Source organism: Odocoileus virginianus, chromosome 2 (assembly GCF_023699985.2).
Source record: "Odocoileus virginianus isolate 20LAN1187 ecotype Illinois chromosome 2, Ovbor_1.2, whole genome shotgun sequence".
NCBI lineage: Eukaryota > Metazoa > Chordata > Mammalia > Artiodactyla > Cervidae > Odocoileus > Odocoileus virginianus.
The window spans coordinates 26,476,317-26,495,700 of NC_069675.1; the positions used below are offsets into that span (position 1 = coordinate 26,476,317).

At 46.1% G+C, this 19,384-nt stretch overlaps 1 pseudogene; it reads left to right on the top strand.

Moving 5' to 3' along the window:
* The first annotated feature begins 1,843 nt into the window (after window positions 1–1,843).
* LOC110143571 (uncharacterized) overlaps window positions 1,844–19,384 on the top strand; it is a 32,927-nt pseudogene continuing 15,386 nt past the window's right edge.

Sequence of the window (19,384 nt, forward strand, 5' to 3'; positions counted from 1 at the left end):
TGGAAATTTAAATATTCTTAATGCATTTGGCTACTGTTCTCTCTTCCTCAGCTATACTCAAAAAAAAAAAAAGGAAAACAAACAAACCACTGCTCACTCACAAGAACTCTTCAGTTGTTTCTTAAAAATATCCCATAACAATCTTTCTTTTTACATGTCCAAGATGGCTAGTAAGGCAAACCCCACTCCATTAGCTTACCCACATAAGAAGGCTCATCTCTCTCTGAGAGAAACTTGTTTTCTGGGGTCCACTGTCTATTCATCAAGACCTTCAGGCTCCCTTTTATCACCACCAGCATCGGCCATCAGTTGAGTGATAATAGAAACAAACTTTGGCACTAGGACACTTTGGTGAACTAGGTAGGCTAAGTTCACATCCATTGCTATAAACCTCAGTTTCCCCAAAGGCAATTTGGAGAAAATTGATGCTGAAGCTGAAGCTCCAATACCTTGACCATGTGATGCGAATAGCCAACTCATTTCCCCAATGCTGGGAAAGATTGAGGGCAGGAGGAGAAGAGGGTGGCAGAGGTTGGATAGCGTCACCGACTCAAAGGACACTGAATCTGAGCAAACTCTGGGAGAAAGTGGAGGATAGAGGAGCCTGGCATGCTGCAGTCCATGGGGTTGCAAAGAGTTGGACACGATTTAGTGACTGAACATCAACAACAACTCTGCTCCCAGGGTTGCAGCAAGCCTACGTGTGATGACGAGGGAAAACCAGGGCCAGCCCTGGAGGTGCTGCGATTGCGGTTAATATGGATATCAGTCACTGAGAAGTTGGATGACCAGGGGGCAGGGAGAGAGGAGAATCCATTTTCACGGAAGCTGGAGGTGGAGGCTGTGGGTAGCACCACAGAGAACAGAAGGAAGGGACAAGACAGGACCAAGCTCAGAGCAAACCCATGGCACGAGCTGGGCAGGAGACAGCTGGTTCTCCATCACCAGGACTCTCCTCCAAGGCTCGGCAGAAAGCAGAGTCAGCCCATGACTACGGTTTCAGGGCAGATGCTGAAGAGGCACAAGGCAGCAGCTGGCTGGTTATAAAGGGCCACCTCGGGCCTGGGCAGCAAAGTTTCTATTTTTAAAAAACTTTCCTTTCTAGGGCCAAAAGCCAGCAGAGCTGGTTTGTAGGGTCGGACTCTGCACTGCCAGTCCCTAGAACGCATTACTTTTAACTTCTCAGAGCCTTGGCTTCCTGATCTATAAAATAGATTCTGAACCGGCTTATGACTTTCTTAAGTGAAAATCATTCTGGAAGCCATGATTGCACCTTGATGGGTTCTACCCCCTCTTCCCTAGGATCCTGGAGGACTTTGATGAGTAAACTGGACTCACAGTCCTCACTCTGGCCTTAGGAGGGATGTGAGAGAAAGGGCAGCCTGGCGCCACCCCAGAGGCAGTACCAACCTGGGTCAGGCTCCTAAACCTCAGGTCACTGGTCAAGCGGGCACATTTTTTTCAATTTAAAGGCCGCAGTTCCTCGGCGTGTGTGTCCTAGAACCCACCTGTCCCCAGATCTGACACCCAGGCACTCCCCCGACCTCCTGCAGAGCTCTTGGGACCAGAGAGGCTTCGCGCTCTTTCTCCAGATGCCTTCCCCCTGCTTCCCTTCTTATCCCAGAGAAGTGCCAGGACGGAGGTGTGACTCACCGTCTCTCCTGGTGCTTCTGTCACTGGAGGGGCCCCTGGGCTCTACGCGTAGAGAGCACTTCCTCCAGGAGCAGCTTCTCAACCTCCGTGACCTCCACCTGTGCCCCCGCAGCCCCCCACTGCGTTGGCTCTCAGCACCCAGCAAGCAGGCGAAGCCTCGTGGCATCTCTTAGCCGTCACTCTGTTAGAAATGACTGGAGAGAGCGGCTCGGGCCAGCTCCACAGGTCTGCCGCCAGGCCTCCCCCGACTCCCACCTCTGCAGGTACACGGGCACCGACAGGGGACGGGTATGTGGATGGCACTGGAAGCCCCACAGGCCTCCAAAGGAGAGTCTCATGCCCAAAGCCCTCAAAGGGCTGAGGAGAGTCTTAGTCCTGACCTGGCCAAGCTCAGGGAAGCCCAGGCTGTCCCAGCACAGCTGACCCTCTAGTTAATGAAGGAATAGATAACAGCTTTTCGAGACCCTCTAATTCCTTTACCCAAGAGCAGGGAAAAGCAAGCTGCTCCTGCCACAGCTTTAACGATCCATTATCAGGAAGGCACGGCATTTTAAATTTCTCTCCATGGTGTTTTCTTTTCTTTCCTAAGAGTGCTAATAAAATCTCTAACCCACGTGGCAGCCCCACTGCTCATCAACTATTAGCTGCCCTCAGGCTGCATCAGTCTGTTTATATTATAACTAACAGCTGAAATATGCTGCTTGCTCAGTGCAGGCTCCTTGGGGGCTGGTGGGAGAGCATGGCCAGCCCCTCCCTGCTCCCTCCCACCCCAGTTGGGGGAGGCGTTGCCCAACAGAAGCCTTGCCTGAAGCCAGCTCCTTTGGACATTAACAAACCACTACAAGGATCTACGATCCCTTCCTAGAATCCTGGTTTAATTATTTAGGAAGAGTGCTTTTGCTGCCCCCAAGCTCCGCTCCCTGGAGCCTGAAGAATCATTGTTCAATGCTTATTACCGCCAGGGCCCCCAGGCACCGTGTGCCAGAGACCTCATTTCAATATTTACCACTTAGATCACTTAAGGGCTGTCAGCTTTAATAACATTTTATCAATTGGATACTTATATTATTCACGGCTTCATAAAAGTAACAAGACCTGCCTTGGCATTTCAATCATAACTGGTCTAATTTCAGTGACTGCTTGGGGATTTTGTTGTTATTAACGTTTAGATCTTACGTGACTGCTTCTCTTCCTGGATGCGTAGTGCATGAGTTGACCAAGCGGTGGGCGATGGGGAGCGGGTCGTACAGACCTCCGCCCTGGAGATGTGGTCAGCAAAGGTAGAAGCCAACATATCCACAAGTCAGAGTTATGTGACTTCTCCCGAGTTATGTGACTCCTGCGTGGTAGGTGGGGTGACCTAGGGCTCTGTCGGTGGGAGACTCTCTGCTTGCCCTTGACTTGACGATCGGGCCCCCACTTCACCTTCTTCCTTCTGGCTCCTAGGCTGCAGACACTGGGGACTGTCCCCTGAGCCCCAGAAAGCAGCGTGCTCTTCCACAAGACTCAGTCTGGAAAGCTTCTGTTCTGTCCTCCACCTGCAAAACACTGAGCAGCCTTCCAGTCTCACCTCCAAGATCATCTCCACCATGAAGCCCACCCTGCTTCCCCAAAGCCTGCATCGTGGCGGCTGCTCAGAGGGACTCTGGAGGCAGCCTGTGCCCGTGTGTCCACTGTGCACCTTTGGACAAGTTCCTTAATTTCCTGTGCCTCAGTCTGTTCATTTGTAACTTAGGGTTAGTGATACTTCATAGGATCACTATCAGGATTAATAGATGTGAAGTCCTTATAACACACAGTAAGCCAACGACTATTACTGTAAGTTTAGAGTGGCCTTCTGCACTTTCTACCGAGAAATTTGCCCCCCTCCTCTGTATGCATACACCGCCACTTCTCTCTTGGGTGGCTGGTTGTCATTCACCGCTGTGCCCGGGAAGGCCCACTCAGCGAAGCTGTGAGTCCCTCACTTCTGTGTGGTTGTTGTGGCTGACCAAGCAGAACTTGCACCTGGGGAGCCAGGCTTTCTTGCAAGAAGATGCTTCTCATTCTTATCCACTGCACCAAGACAGACTCTCTGGATCCCCCGAGAAAAAGCCTGTTCTTTGTAATGGAGACTTACAGGAAGTCAGTTCCTCACAAGCACTCCCAAGAAAAGGTTGTTGCATTAGCAGGCCCCATGGGGCAACCTGTGCCCCTGGAGAGACAGGGAAGGGGAAGTTTGGAGCCAGCTTCTCTGGGCCTTCCACCAGGACGATCACAGCCCGGCCTGCCACTCTTCTCCTGGCAGCCGGAGTTCTCCATACATACACAGATATTCCGGAACTGCCGGGTTCCATTTGTGTCCCAGAAATGATACAGTTTCTGCCAGTAAATTTCTCTATTCCTTGAAGCTTCTATTTCTATTAGAAAGACATTAGATGCCTCCCAAGTCGGGGGAGGGCTCCAGGGTTTACAGCCTCTCTGGGGCAGTCTGTGTGTGTGTCAGGGGAGCTATGTGAAGTAAGACCTGTCCCTTTTGACACCCTGGGCTGCCTGGGTTCTGTCCTTCCAAATGTCCTAAATTGCAGGAGAGATTGCCCTGACAGACCCTCCCACTGACAGACTGTGTCTTTTGTTACAGAAAGAGGTGTTGATCCTTCTCTAATCAACAGCTTAATTAGGTCTGCTGAGATGAAAGAGTCATTTTTACTTGGGGAGCTAATATTTATAGACAACCCTCTCCCCAGCCCCTGCACTGGAGGTGTTAACAACTTGAGGGCTAAATCAAATAAAAATTATAAAACTCATTTCTCCACTCTACTAAAATCACTGGCAAACTCAGAACTCTCCAGACTATAGGCTGCCTACAGAGCAGCTCCGTTTGTGGCAGGAGAGCCCAGCGAGGTTGATGGCATATGGAAAGCACTTGTTGAATTTTGAAAGGATGGAGAGCCTGGGTGTTCATTGGAAGGACTGATGCTGAAGCTGAAACTCCAAGACTTTGGCCACCTCATGCAAAGAATTGACTCAGTGGAAAAGACCCTGATGCTGGGAGGGATTGGTGGCAGGAGGAGAAGGGGACGATAGAGGATGAGACGGCTGGATGGCATCACCGGCTCAATGGACATGAGTTTGAGTAAACTCTGGGAGTTGGTGATGGACAGGGAGGCCTGGCATGCTGTGATTCATGGGGTCTCAAAGAGTTGGACACGACTGAGCAACTGAACTGAACTGAGGGTGGCAACAATAATAAAAAATAAAAAATTTTAAAAAAACAGAAAATAACAACTGTTGGCTACAACATAGAAAAATTTAAGCCCTCATATATTGCTGGTGAGCATGTTTAATGGAGCAACTGCTGTGGAAAACAGCTCGGCATTCCTTAAAAAGTTACACATATAGTCACCATATGAGACCATCCAGCAATTTCACTCCTGGACATATACCCAAAATAACTGAAAACAGATTCAAACAGATACTTGTACATCAATGTTCATAGCATCATTATTCACAATAGCCAAAAAGTGGAAACTATGTAAATATCTATCACCTGATGAATGGAAAAACAAAAGGCAGTATATCCAAACAGTGGAATATTATTCAGTCATAAAAAAAAGAAGGAAATGTAATACATGCTATAGCATGAAACTTCAAAATATTATGCCTAGTGAAAGAGGACAAAAGCTGGACAAAAAAGGCCACGTATTGTATGATTCTATTTATATGAAAGAGCCAGAATAGGGAACTCGGTAGAGACAGACAGTAGATTAGTGTTTGCTGTGGTTACCCACCTCCACCTCCCCACACACAGCTGTGGGGTGTAGCTAGAGACTGCTGCTGGGTACAGGGTTTCTTTATGGGGTGATGTGAATGTTCTGGAATTAGTGATGATGGTTGTACATCACAGGATACACTAGAGACTACTGAATGGTACAGTTTAAAGTAGTAAATTTCCTATGCTATGAATTATATCTCAATTTAAAAAAATAAAATAGAGACTGTATTGGGCCGCAGTGGTCTTACTTCCAACACATCTATATATACATGTCCTGCAGGCAGCCTCCTTCATCACCCTGTTGTCTGAGACCGAACCAATGATTGTTTTCAAGGTGAAGCCTCTACAGTATAAAATGTTTGCAAACACTTTACAATTTGCAAGCCACCTTCCAATTTGATCCTTATGCCAGCCACGAAAAGGGGTATTATTTTCACTATTATCAAGATGTGGAAACTGAAATTCAGAAATATGAAGCAAATTAGCAGATGAATAATAAGTAGAAAAGTTGGAACACCCTCTGTTTCCACTACCAGTGAAACACAAATTGACCAATGGTTCCCTCAGATGTTCACAACAGCGAGCCGGTTCCCAACAGTGTCTGGATTACCTGTGACTTCGGCCTTCCACCTCATCTATGTGGGCAGCATTCCTGACTATCCGTTCCGGGCCCCCACAGTGCAGACTCTGCAGGTCAGAGAGCCTCACACACACAGGAGCAGCTCACCCCATTCCCATCCCACCCAGGCAAAGAGTTTGTCACTCATCCAGCTGCCAGTGAGTGAGCGAGTGAAAGTCGCTCAGTTGCTCTTTGCGGCTGCATAGACTATACAACCCATGGAATTCTCCCAGCCAGAATACCGGAGTGGATAGACTTTGCGTTCTCCATGAGATCTTCCCAACCCAGGGATCCAACCCAGGTCTCCCGCATTGCAGGAGGATCCTTTACCAGCTGAGCCACAAGGGAAGCCCAGCTGCCAGGTGCTTCCCCAAATGTCCTGCTGCATTTGACATTGACAGCACCAACAGGGGCATAAGGAGGTCCCTGTTTGTGGTTATTCTGTCTCCTCCCTTCCCTACATAAGCCTTACTTTATTTGGAAGAAACCTTCTCCCAAAGTTCAGAGGTGTTTAGATACAGAGGTGAATCAGGTTTTGAGAGCATCATATCAGGGGGTCGAGAAGAAAAGGACAGATACGAAGGAACTGAGAAGGGTGAGGAAGGCTTTCTGTTCTGCACTATTGGGATGGGGAGCGAGTGAAAGGGAGAGAGGGGAAACCAAGGAATAGAGTGAAAAATGTGCGGATTGTGTGGAGGGAACCCTGAGGAGCCCAGCCTGCTTGGAGCAGAAAGGGCAGAGATAAGGCTGGACAGCAGACGGTAACTGGATTTAATCTACAAACAATAAATGCAGGAGACGGTGTGGAGAAAAGGGAACTCTCCTGCACTATTGGTGGGAATACATATCGATACAGCCATTATGGAAAACAGTGTGGAAATTCCTTAAAAAACTAGAAATAAAACTACCATATGACCCAACGGTACCACTACTAGGCATATACTCTGAGGACATCATAATCGAAAAAGACACATGCAGCTCAATGTTCATCACAGCATTATTTACAATAGTGAGGATATGGAAATAATCTAGATGTCCACTGACAAGTGAATGGATAAAGAAGTTGTGGTATGTATGCATAATGGAATATTAGCCATAAAAAGGAACACATTTAACTCAGTTCTAATGGAGTGGATGAATCTAGAGCTTATTATACACAGCGAAGTAAGTCAGAAAGAGAAAGACAAATATCGCGTTCAGTTCAGTTCAGTTCAGTCACTCAGTCATGTCCAATTCTTTGCGACCCCATGGACTGCAGCATTCCAGGCTTCCCTGTCCATCACCAGCTCCTGGAACTTGCTCAAACTCATGTCCATTGAGTTGGTGATGCCATCCAACACGTATATATGGAATCTAGAAAGATGGTACTGATGAACCTATTTGCAGGGCAGCGAAGGAGACACAGACATAGAGAAGAGACTTGTGGACACAGTAGGGGAAGGAGAGGGTGGGACAAATTGAGAGAGTAGAATTGAAACATATACATTACCATATGCAAAATTAGATAGCCAGTGGAAATTTACTGTCTGATGCAGGGAGCTCAAATCTGGTGCTCTGTGATAACCTAGAGAGATGGGATAGGGTGGGGGATAGGAGGGAGGTTCAAGAGGGAGGGGACATACATAATAACCTATGGCTGATTCATGTTGATGTATGGCAAAAATCAACACAATATTGTAAAGCAAGTATCCCCCAATTTAAAATAAATGAATAAAGGGCCAAGACCACCAGCATGAGGAGGAGGCCACTCCAGTAGGCAGTAGGGAGCTGTTGGAACTTCTCAAGTAGGGCCCTGACGTGAGAGTTTATAAGTCTCCGTGGTATAAACTGTCCACATGGAAAAGCCGTTAAAGAGAAAAACACTTGCTCATGGGCCTCTGATGGAGTTTCTGTGGGTGGCAAAAGGCTTTAAAAAACCAAGTTGAAGATTACTTCTGGAGAAATAGAACCAATGGAGTACAATACTTTTGAACAAAACTTCCCAACACCCCCTTCTTTATTTTACCTCCTAGTACCTCATTGGAATAGACACTGATTCCGTTTGGAATCAGTCAGATTTAATAGGTGCAAAGAGAATGGCCTCATCACTTTTTTCTGTAGTCACAAAAAATTATTTCTTCTTAAGGCTAAATGTGACCTTGAAGTCATTGATACATCCACGTTGATACTTTCAGTTCCATGCTGAAGCTGAAGCTGAAGCTGATGTTCTAAAGTCACATCCTTGCTAAAATAGTCCAGCCTCTGCCTGCACACCCACAGTGACAGGGCTGTCACTGTCTATTAGGTAACCTTCTCTAGCTTTAGAAATATCTGGCTTTTTAGAAACTATTTCTTTGGATAAAGTAAAAACCTGACTTCCTGTGAGCTTCTCTCACTGACCTCATTCCACCTCTCAGGGCCATTTAGAAAACATTTGCTCATCCTTCCACATGATGCCCTTCTATATTTTAAGCCATCTATTAGATATTCAGATGATACCAATCTAATAGCAGAAAGCAAAGAGGAACCAAAGAGCCACCTGATGATGGTAAAAGAGGAGAGTGAAAAAGCTGGCTTAAAAGGCAACATTCAAAAAAACTAAGATCATGGAATCTGGTCCCATCACTTCATGGCAAACAGATGGGGGAAAGTAAGTAGAAACAGTGACAGACTTTATTTTCTTGGTCTCCAAAATCACTGCAGATGGTGAGTGCTACTACAAATAAAAGAAGCTTGCCCCTTGGAAGAAAAGCTATGACAGACATAGACAACATATTAAAAAGCAGAGACATCACTTTGCTGACAAAGATCTGTATACTTAAAGCTATGGTTTTCCCAGTAGTCATGTACAGATGTGAGAGGTGGACCATAAAGAAGTCTGAGCACCAACGAATTGATGCTTTCGAACTGTGGTGTTGGAGAAGACTCTTGAGCATCCCTTGGACTGCAAGGAGATCAAACCAGTCAATTGTAAAGGACATCAACCCTGAATATTCACTGGAAGGACTGATGCTGAAGTTGAAGCTCCAATACTTTGGCACCTGAGGTGAAGAGCTGACTCACTGGAAAAGACTGATGCTGAGAAAGATAGAGGACAAGAGGAGAAGGGCATGACAGGATGAGATAGTTGGATGGTATCACCAACTCAATGGACATGAGTTTAAGCAAACTCCAGGAGAGAGTGAAGGCCAGGGAAGCCTGGCATGCTGCAGTTCCATGGGGTTGCAAAGAGTCAGATACGACTTAGCAATTGAACAATAGCAACAACAACAGCAACAGTTATATCAGTACTTACTGGATGAGACTTCTCTTTGTATTTCTCATGCGACACTGATTGGAAGCTCTCAGTCCTAGTTAGCTTGCACTTTTTATTTTTTTATTTTTTTACATTTCACTTTTTAGAGAAGAAAAAATTCATATTTTGCATTTCTTCTGAGATAGTTCTGAATTTCCCTTCCATGGCTCAGCATTGCATTGCAAACTTTATAGTAGACATGGCTTTATCTTCTTCTCATCTGCCAAGTGTTGCATCTCAGAGCAAGGCCACGCATGGTTAGACAGCCACAGTGGCACCTGGAAGCAGACCCATTGGCTGGGGTGCAGCAGGTTCTGGGAGGAAGTCAAGTACAGCAGCTGAAGGTGATATTTAAAGGGCATGGAGACAAAACAGCAGCAGCCCTCAAGGAGTCAGTCCAGCAGGGAGGATCTCAAGGAAAATGTCCCCACAGATCCAGTGATGGACATTCAGGAGCAAGCGATACCCCAAGAGCCAGGCAATAACCTACCCTATGGAAGTTTTGTAACAAGTGGCCAAGCCTCAGGCCCAGGGCCCTGCTCTCATGAAGGCCATCAGAATATAGGCACAGAGAACTGAGCCCCAAATCTGGGTCTGAGTGCAGGGCTTGTACTTGGCCAGGTGGTATGCCAGTTCTGATTCATTGGTAGAGAACCCTGAGGCACAATTTTGAACCAGATTCTGGTCCCCTTCTGCTGGTCTAGCCTCTTCTCTGCCCTTTTTGCTCCAGGCAGGCTGAGGTCCTCAGGATTCCCTCCACACACCCTGCACATTCTCCACTCCATTCCTTGTTTTTCTCTTCCTCCCATTGTCTCACTCCCCATCCCAACAATCTGGAATAGGAAGCCCTCCTCACTAGTTCTTTTCAGCTTCACATCCAGCTTTTCTTCTTGACCCAGATAGCTGGATGCCCCAACACCTAATTCATGTAGATTCTAAGATAAGATTCTGAGACTGCTTCCAAAAAGAGTTTCATGGTTGTTTGCCACTGTCACTTCAGACATAAGAGGAAAGAGGAGTGTCATTTCCAAACTAGCTACAAGGTTGTCTGCTAGACCTGGGGCCAGGGTAAAATGCAAAGAGCATCAGTTGGTACTTGACACTGTTGGATCAGAGATTCTTCAATCCCTCCTGCTGATGAATGGGATCCCGGGGGGTAGAGTACAGTATAGCCGAGCCTGCCCGGGTCTGGGGAGAGAGAGTCTGCCGAGGCTGGGCGGACAGGCAGGCCTGACAGTCACAAACTTCAGGCCCCCAACACGAGGCTCTGGCTGTATAAATCCCCCAAATCATGCTGATTCTTGACTTTTCTCACTTTAGGTGGTAAAGTTAGACAATCAGAAAAGCATTCTGCCAAAGCAACTTTTTCAGTGAATAAAAGGAGAATTCCTATTTTTTGTTAAAAAAAGCGGGGGGATGTGGGGTGGAGAAAACAGTGAAAATGAAGGTGGAAATAGTAATAGAGAGAGAGACTTCTATCATAGTAACTGGCAAAATATTTGAAACTTACAAATATTTAAACGTTTCATATCACTACTTGGAAGGTAATCCTGCATGTGAAACCTGTAAAAGAAACTGGCTGGATTTTCTCTGATTGATTTTATTATAAAAAATCCACATTGTTAATGAGGCACAGGAAAGTCAGAGGAGGCCACCAGGATGGACCATGGCAAAGGAGGAAGGGTGGCATATCCTGAGATGTTTGGAGCCTATCAGGCCATTTGAGCAGGATTTTATGCAAATCCAATCAGCTCCCAAATCGGATCACAATTATTTAACCCATTATCACTGGTCCAGAATAATGGCAGACACATTATTCTTACCAGTCCTCACTCTGTCAAGACAAGGAAAAAAAAATTCAAGTGTTTACTTTGATTATTATGCATCCTGTTATGAGCCTCATCGTCGCTAAGTGCATGGAGCACCTTTAACTAAAGAAACTAATTGCAAGCCACTTTCAATATCTCTCGTTTTTTAATTTAATGCCCTTGGAGAGATATAATTGGGCTGGAGGGAAGAATTTTCACTGAAGTCATGAATTTGCTATATAAATACAAACAAGAAAGAAAGCTAATACAGTAAGGGAATATGGGATTAATTTTGAAATTGTCTGATTAGTGGATTGCTGCCCATCAATAATTGCCTTATATTTTCCCAAGGCCCTCTCTTTATTAGAGTCTGGCACCGCATCTGCCCACAGTCTGTCAATCAGCCTGTGCAGCTGGGAGGGTCTGCAGAGAGACCGCAATTGGAAGCCTGCTGGGGCGCCTTGTTAGACAAAGCAATATACCCCAGACGTGAAAACACTGCCATCTCGACTCTGGCTGCTAACGTCTTTACACTCAATCCTTCCATGTTGGAGAAGGGACTCACTGTGATTAGGTTTGATTTTTAAAAAGGATAAGAAAAAATCACAATTGTTTCTTTACCTGTGGTTTACATGCCTAGGCTCTGATAGAGTTTGAGATCACAAATGCCTTCCCCCTCACAGTAGTGGCTGAATTGCCTATAATGTCATTAAAAAGAGCTTGGCAACAGCTGGAATTTCTAAAGCAACATTGGTGTCACGGGAGACAACTAAACATGCTTCATACATTCAAAAATTATGAAAGATTATCACAAGGGTTACTAGCAAGTGTGCAGATGGTGGGTTTCTAACTTAATTAATGCTTAAAATTTAGAATGTTCCTCAAGCTCCCAGAACCCTTCCGGTCTATCCTCTCCAGGCCTGATGTTCCCAAGTTCTTAAAGACTCTTGATCAGAGAGAGATGAGGAGGGTCTGTTGACTGAACTCACCATAAACATCTTTTCAAACCACATAGACACACACACAAAGTTGCAGCCTGGCTAATGATATGTTTATGTCATGTCCATTTCCAGAAATATTTATGTCTATCTTGCCAGCAATCAGTCAAAATATACAAAAATGGATTTGCATGTAAGGATGCTTCATTTGGAAGACAAAATATGATGATAATAGAACAAAGATGGTTCAGAGCATGTTCTTTTCTTGTTTTTTCTTATCATCTACTGTTTTCCTTTTCTGTTTGGTAAACTGAGCATTTGTTTTAGATTGAGATTTTGTTCTTGTGAGGTAGAAAATACTGGAGCCAATTCTCCTACAGCACCCAGAAGGGTTTATTAGCGACTTCCTCTCAAAGTCCAGGTCCCTGCTTTGCCCTGTGGCCAAGACTAGCCTTGGCGCCGTCCTCCTGCGCCTCCTCCTAGACCAGTGTGGACATCTAGGCCTGCCCTTCAGCACGTCGGCAGCCTGTGAGGCTTGGGGGCTGAGGTCTGGAGGATGAAACTGGAGCTCCTCTGTTCTGGCAGGATAGAAACACGGCCGGTACGCTGAGGACTTGGAGGGTTTTCATTTGGAATCCTTGGAAATGCATCAGCTCTCCTTCCCTCGAGGTTCCATTTGAGTCCCAGCCCCAGAGGTGCTCACACCTCACTCCCTCACGGTTGTGTCTCCTACCCTGAAAGACTGATACGAGCAGTCACCGGTGTTGGTGCTTGGACGGCCAAAATCACCCCTGTGGAGCTTGGTGGCCCAGCTGCACGCTGCCCTGTGAATTAGCAGGCCCGGGGCCACTCTAAAGATGTCCATCTCCTTCTGTTAGGTGTGAAGGCGAATTCCTATAGCAAAGTTGTGAGAATTAAGAGGTAGAATAGAATGGAAGCAATTTTTAAGCTGTAGTGTAGAGCTTTCTGCCAAAGTAAGTGGCTATTTTGCTATTAACAATGCTAGCATGGGAATTCCCTGGTGGTCCAGGGATTAGGACTCTGTGCTCTCACTGCTAAGAGCCTGGGTTCAATCCCTGGTTGGGAAACTAAGGTCCCACAAGCTGCGTGGTGCAGCCAAACAAACGACGGTACTAGCGACCCCCCAATACCGCTCGTTGGCAGTGCTGAGGCAGCTACCTTGGCTGCTTGCTGGGCTTCGGGGACTGCCAGCTCAGGCCACAGGGCCACGGGGGCCTGGCTCACACCAGCAAAGTTCCTGGGGCCTAGATGCAGCCCCAGAGAGGGCGGACTGTCTTCTCTACCTGTTCTGCTTTTCCAATCTGCTGACTCTCCAAGGGCCCTCAGATGCTGGACCTCTTCTCACCCCAACCTCAAGGAAATCACAATCTCTTTCCCTTCTGAATCACGAGCATCAGTCGAGTGAAGGAGCGGCAGGCAAAGTCTTCCCTCCAGGCCTTCCACTGGCTTCATGGACCACCACAGTCATATTGGCTACACCCCACAAGCATCCACCTTTTCTCTCAGGTTGATCTCATTGCCCCTTCAGAAGGTCTCAGTCTCTCATTTGTTTACCTTCTTACCTCGCCTGTGATACTTCCCTGATGTCCTCCAGTGGCCCAAACCTGTCCCTCTTTAAAGCCCATCCATCACCTCATGGCTTCCAACTTCATCTCGCTCCATTTTTTCCAACCACACCAGCCCTTGACATCTCCTCCTCCTGGACTCTTGTGGCATTTGTGTTGGGAAGTTGCTACTAGACAATGGTCGGTGGGCTTGTTCCATTCTCAAGTGTTGAGAGTCTCATAGGTGCTCAGCACAGTGCCGGAGCTGATCCACACCAGAACATATATCCTGATGTCATGTCTCATGTGATGTTTGCAGTGTTCAACTGTCTGGCTTGGTTTTAAACTCCTGGAGAGCAGGAACCATATCCTACTCTGTATTTTGCAAATGTGCACAGTTATCTGTAAATAAACTTTGAGGGTCTTTGGGAAAGACCCTAATGCTGGGAAATATTGAAGGCAGGAGGAGAAGGAGAAAACAGAGGTTGAGATGGTTGGATGGCATCACCGACTCGATGGACATGAGTTTGAGCAAGCTCCGGGAGTTGGTGATGGACAGGTGCGCCACAGTCCATGGAGTTGCAAAGAGTCAGACATGACTGAGCAACTGAAACGAACGGAACTGAAACTTTGAATGAGTGACTCAGGGATAACCAGCTGCTACCAAGGTTCAAAGGGCGAGCTTGAACCAAGGGAAAACAAGGTCTAGAATATCAAAATAATGGTGCTCCAGTTAAAATGACAGTATCCCTTGCCTCATAGATGGCCTGCCCCATAGTCTCCAAGCACATAGCATGACAGATGAAATTAAAAAGTCACACCATATTCGTATCCTTGCTCTAGAACGAAATAATCAATGCTGTGGTTCAGATGCAAAACGGAAATCGGCTGAAGCCCTTGGTTTCATGGTTCTTGGTCCAGAGGCAGGCTCCCCACTTGCAAAGGAAGCCAAATAGCCACTTGAGACCTAGGGCTCTGGCCTAGAAGAGGTTGTCAGGACCTGGGCCAGAGCTAAATTCATGAGATACTCAAGGTCACTGTGGGACAGGAGCCTTAGTCACCAACACATAAGGCTTAGTTCTGGACTGGGAGGCCCAGGAAACCAAACGGAGACTTCCACAAAACTGCTAGACTGGGGTGATGAGCTCAGCAGTAGCTCTTCTTCCTCTTCCGAATTGACGGGTGCTGGATTGCCCCATGCTCAGTTCTTGGACCTCTTCTCTTCTCCATCTACATCACTCTCTGAGTAACTCTATCCACTCCCACGGCCCTGATACGACCACTGTGCTGAGGATGCTGTATTTACATCTCCAGGTTTAACCTCTTCCTAAGCTCCAGATACTCAGATTTCTGATAGCATCCCAAAGTTCCCATGTCCAAACACACCTCCTGATTCCCACCCCAAACCAGCTCTGCCTCCTCCTCCCCTATTCTCAGTAACTAGCATGGCCACCCACCCAGCTGATCAGACCCAAATCTAGGGGGTTTTGAGTTCATCTCCTCTCACACCTGACATGCCACTCCTCAGCAAGGTCTATTGGCTCTATCTTCAGAAGAGATGCTGAGTTTGATGAGTTCTCACCACCTCAGTCCCTTGCACAGTACACAAAGCCAGCCAACGTTTCTTGCCAGATTCTGTAGCCATCTAGCTGGTCATCTTGCTGCTATCTTGTTCCCTACTCTCTGTTCTCCACACAGCAGTCATGGTGATGTTTTATAATCATAAATCAAAACATGTCGGTTCACTACCCAAAATCTCCTGGCTTTCCCTTAGACTTAAAATAAGATCTCAAATCCCTACTGATGTGGCCTTACTTCCTATCCAGCCCTTCCTGCACACTGGACTCCAGACACATGGGTTTCTTGCTCTTTCTTGAACTCATCATCCTGTTTCCTGCTCCAGGACATTTCCACCTCCTTAATGTCCTTCTCTGAGATCTCTGAGATCTCTGAGATCGCTGCCCCAATTTACTCTAGCCTTCACCCAAACGTCACCTTCCAAAGAACATCTATCCTGTCTACAGCCCCCATAGCCCCACATCCTTGTTGCTATTCATCTCCTTTCCTGCTTCCTCAGTCTTCACATCAACTGTCTGAAACTATGTATTTAGTTGTTGACACTGCCCCATATAAGACCCATGAGGGTAGTGATTTTGCTGCTTTTGTTCAGTTATAACCCCTGTGCCTGAATTGTACTTGGCCCATTAGAGGCACTCAATGAATATTTGTTGAGAAAATAAGTGAATGGATAAATAAACAATAAGCAATAAGCGAATACAACCTTGTTACCCTCATTAGCATTATACAGTAACTCTCAAGGAGTAATTTTTTTAAAAACCAGGTTTCTTTGTAAGGGAAAAAATGGTCTCAAAAGAAAGAAAAACACCGAGGGTGATGACAGGACAGATAGATTATAAAGAGAGCCCCTAGCTCCCCTAATAGAGTGAAACCCAGATGGCACAAGTTTGAAAAAGGATGACATGGGGAGGTATGACGCCCCTCCACCACCACCCCCACTCTTGCCTTAAGAGTTCTGGACCATTACTGCTTTCATCCCAGATTTCATTTATCAAAGCAGAACGAAGACCAGATTGGAACATCTGAACAAGATGTCACCAAAGGGCCAGGGGGACTGAAGGAAAGGCTTGGGTATATAGTGAGGGGGCACCAGGAGCTGTGAGGGCACGCAGAAAAGGAGGAAAGAGGTCCAGTTATAATATTTCACCAGGGCCAGTCTCGCTTACAGTGTGGGCCTCTTTGAAAAAGATAATGTAAGCTTCATTTGGTCAAAGAAGGCCTTAGAAATGCATGTGAGAATGTGCTTCTACTTTTACTTGTTCACTTCAGTCTCTCTCACCACCCATGCAAGCTGGTAGATGTAATTCCAATTTTTCAAAAGCAAACACTGTGCTTGGAGGCAGGAGCTAAAATTAGGTCTGCATGACCAGAAAGCTTTTGGAAACACCTTGGGTCACCCTTCCACCAGAACCCATTGAACCAAGGTCCCTTCTCCTGCTGGCACCTCAAGAACATTGCATGAATTTGCTTACATTCCATGGTCTTAAAGAATCTACAAACATGTGTGCTGGCTTGTTTTAAAACAAATGCTATCACCCTGATTCCCCAATGAGTCACACAAAAATGGGCTGAGGAGAGGGGAGAGGGAAAGGGAAGGGGATGCACAGGGGACAGAAGGCTCTGAAGCAAAGCTATTCCCTAACGATAGGCCAAAACCTTGCTAGAAACATGACTGATGATGTGATAAGAGGGTGCCCATGCCCTACCATACTAAATGCAAAACAGGAATTGCAAGGTAACAGATTGCATATAAAGGAATAGGTAATGGACTGCATATTAAGAACATAGTTTCCATTTAGTCACTTGGAACAGAACAATCTGCAGCATGAAAGGAGAGGAAAATTTGGCAGGGCTCACCGTGAGCTGGTGAGGAGGCATGAGTGGAGAGAATTCCTAAAAGAGAACCTAACTTAATCAATCACTGGAAGCAGGAGACCAAAGGCTGCCTTCGGAAATAGATCAAAAGAGTTGTATGGGCCCAGGCGTGCACACACCGTATCAATCTTTGGCCCAAGCGTGCAGGGCTCCAGGCATCACCTCGGAAGCATGCCCAGAGCAGCCTGGTTTTATTTGTAAATGCACAGGAAAAGCCTGAAACAATCCCAGAACAAGACTGGTGGGGCAGCGGCCAGGTGGGGTAGGAGTCAGGACGAGTTGGAAATTTCCTCTGGTTCACTTTCTTACGGATTTCATTCCTGTGGAACATACACCAAATCCATCTTTAAACTGACAATTAGTGGGACCCCATCTAAGAGATGGGAAAGGGCCTGAGGCAAGAAAGACCCGCCAGGCCTGGCTCATACCACGGACAGAGGACCCGCCTCTACGGCCTACATCCACATGAGCTGGACTCCAGGGACTGAGGCCATGCTTGTGACCCATCTCAGAGTTCCAGACTGGGCCCAGTGGCCAGCCTTTGTTCACCTAACATTCTGCACAGATAAGCAACCAGCTAGGTAGCTTTTATGCTTACACAAAAGGGATTAACTATGCACTTCATTGTCCATGTTTTCTTTTTACAAAAAAACAGTCTATTTATTAATATCCATTTATTTGACTGTGCTACGTCTCACTTGCAGCATGCAAACTCTTAGTTGCATCTTGTGGGATAGAGTTCCCTGACCAGAGATCCATCTCCAGCCCCCTGCATTGGGAGCAAGGAGTCTCAGCCGTTGGACCACAGGGAAGTACCTGTTGTCTATTTTGTTTTTCTCACTTGAGGCCTGAAAGCCACAAGGTATCATATGTCATGAATGGAGGACCCAGGTGAAGAAAGACTGATGGAGTATTAACACTGTAAGATGAATTATAACTCACTGAGTCCTGTACTGACAGACATTTGGGTTGTCCCCTCACCCCAATTTCCCCCCCTACTACAAATAATGTTGCAGTGGACATTCTTGTAACACAACTTGGTGAACTCTTGCACGTATATCTGTAGGATAAATTCTTAGCTCTGCAACTAGTCTCTGTCGTTGTTGTTCAGTTGCTCAGTCATGTCCGACTCTTTGTGACCAAATAGGCTGCAGCACGCCAGGCTTTCCTGTCCATCACCATCTCCCTGAGTTTGCTCAAACTCATGTCCATTGAATCGGTGATGCCGACTCTCATCCTCTGTCATCCCCTTCTCCTCCTGCCTTCAGTCTTTCCCAGCATCAGGGTCTTTTCAAATGAGTCGGCTCTTCCTCATCAGGTGGCCAAAGTATTGGAGCTTCAGCTTCAGCATCAGTCCTTCCAATGAATATTGAGGATTGATTTCCTTTAGGATGGACTGGTTGGATCTCCTTGCAGTCCAAGGGACTCTCAAGAATCTTCTCCAACACCACAGATTTAAAGCACAAATTCTTTGGCGCTCAGCCTTCCTGATGGTCCAACTCTCATACCTGTACATGATTACTGGAAAAACCATAGCCTTGACTAGATGGACCTTTGTTGGAAAAGTAATGTCTCTGCCTTTAATATGCTGTCTAGGTTTGTCATAGCTTTTCTTACAAGGAGGAAGTGTCTTTTAATTTCATGGCTGCAGTCACCGTTTGCAGTGATTTTGGAGTCCAAGAAAATAAAGTCTGTCAATGTTTCCATTGTTTCCCATTTATTTGCCATGAAGTGATGGGACCAGCTATCATGATCTTCATTTTTTGAATGTTGAGTTTTAAGCAGCTTTTTCCCTCTCCTCTTTCACTTTCATCAAGAGGCTCTTTAGTTCCTCTTTGCTTTCTGCCACAAGGGTGGTGTCATCTGCATATCTGAGGTTGTTTGATATTTCTCCTGGCAATCTTGATTCCAGCTTGTGCTTCATCCAGTCCAGCATTTCACATGATGTACTCTGTATATAAGTTAAATAAACAGAGTGACAATATACAGCCTTGACATACTCTTTTCCCAATTTGGAACAAGTTTGTTGTTTCATGTCTGGTTCTGTTGCATTTTGACCTGCAAATACAGATTTCTCAGGAAGCAAGTAAGGTGGTCTGATATTCCCATCTCTTTAAAAATTTTCCACAGTTTGTTTTGATCCACATGATCAAAGGCTTTAGCACAGTCAATGAAGCAGAAGTAGATGTTTTTCTGGAATTCCCTTGCTTTTTCTATGATCCAATCGATATTGGCAATTTGATCTCTCGTTCCTCTGTCTGTTCTAAATCCAGCTTGAACATTTGGAATTTCTTGGTTCACACACTGTTGAAGCCTAATT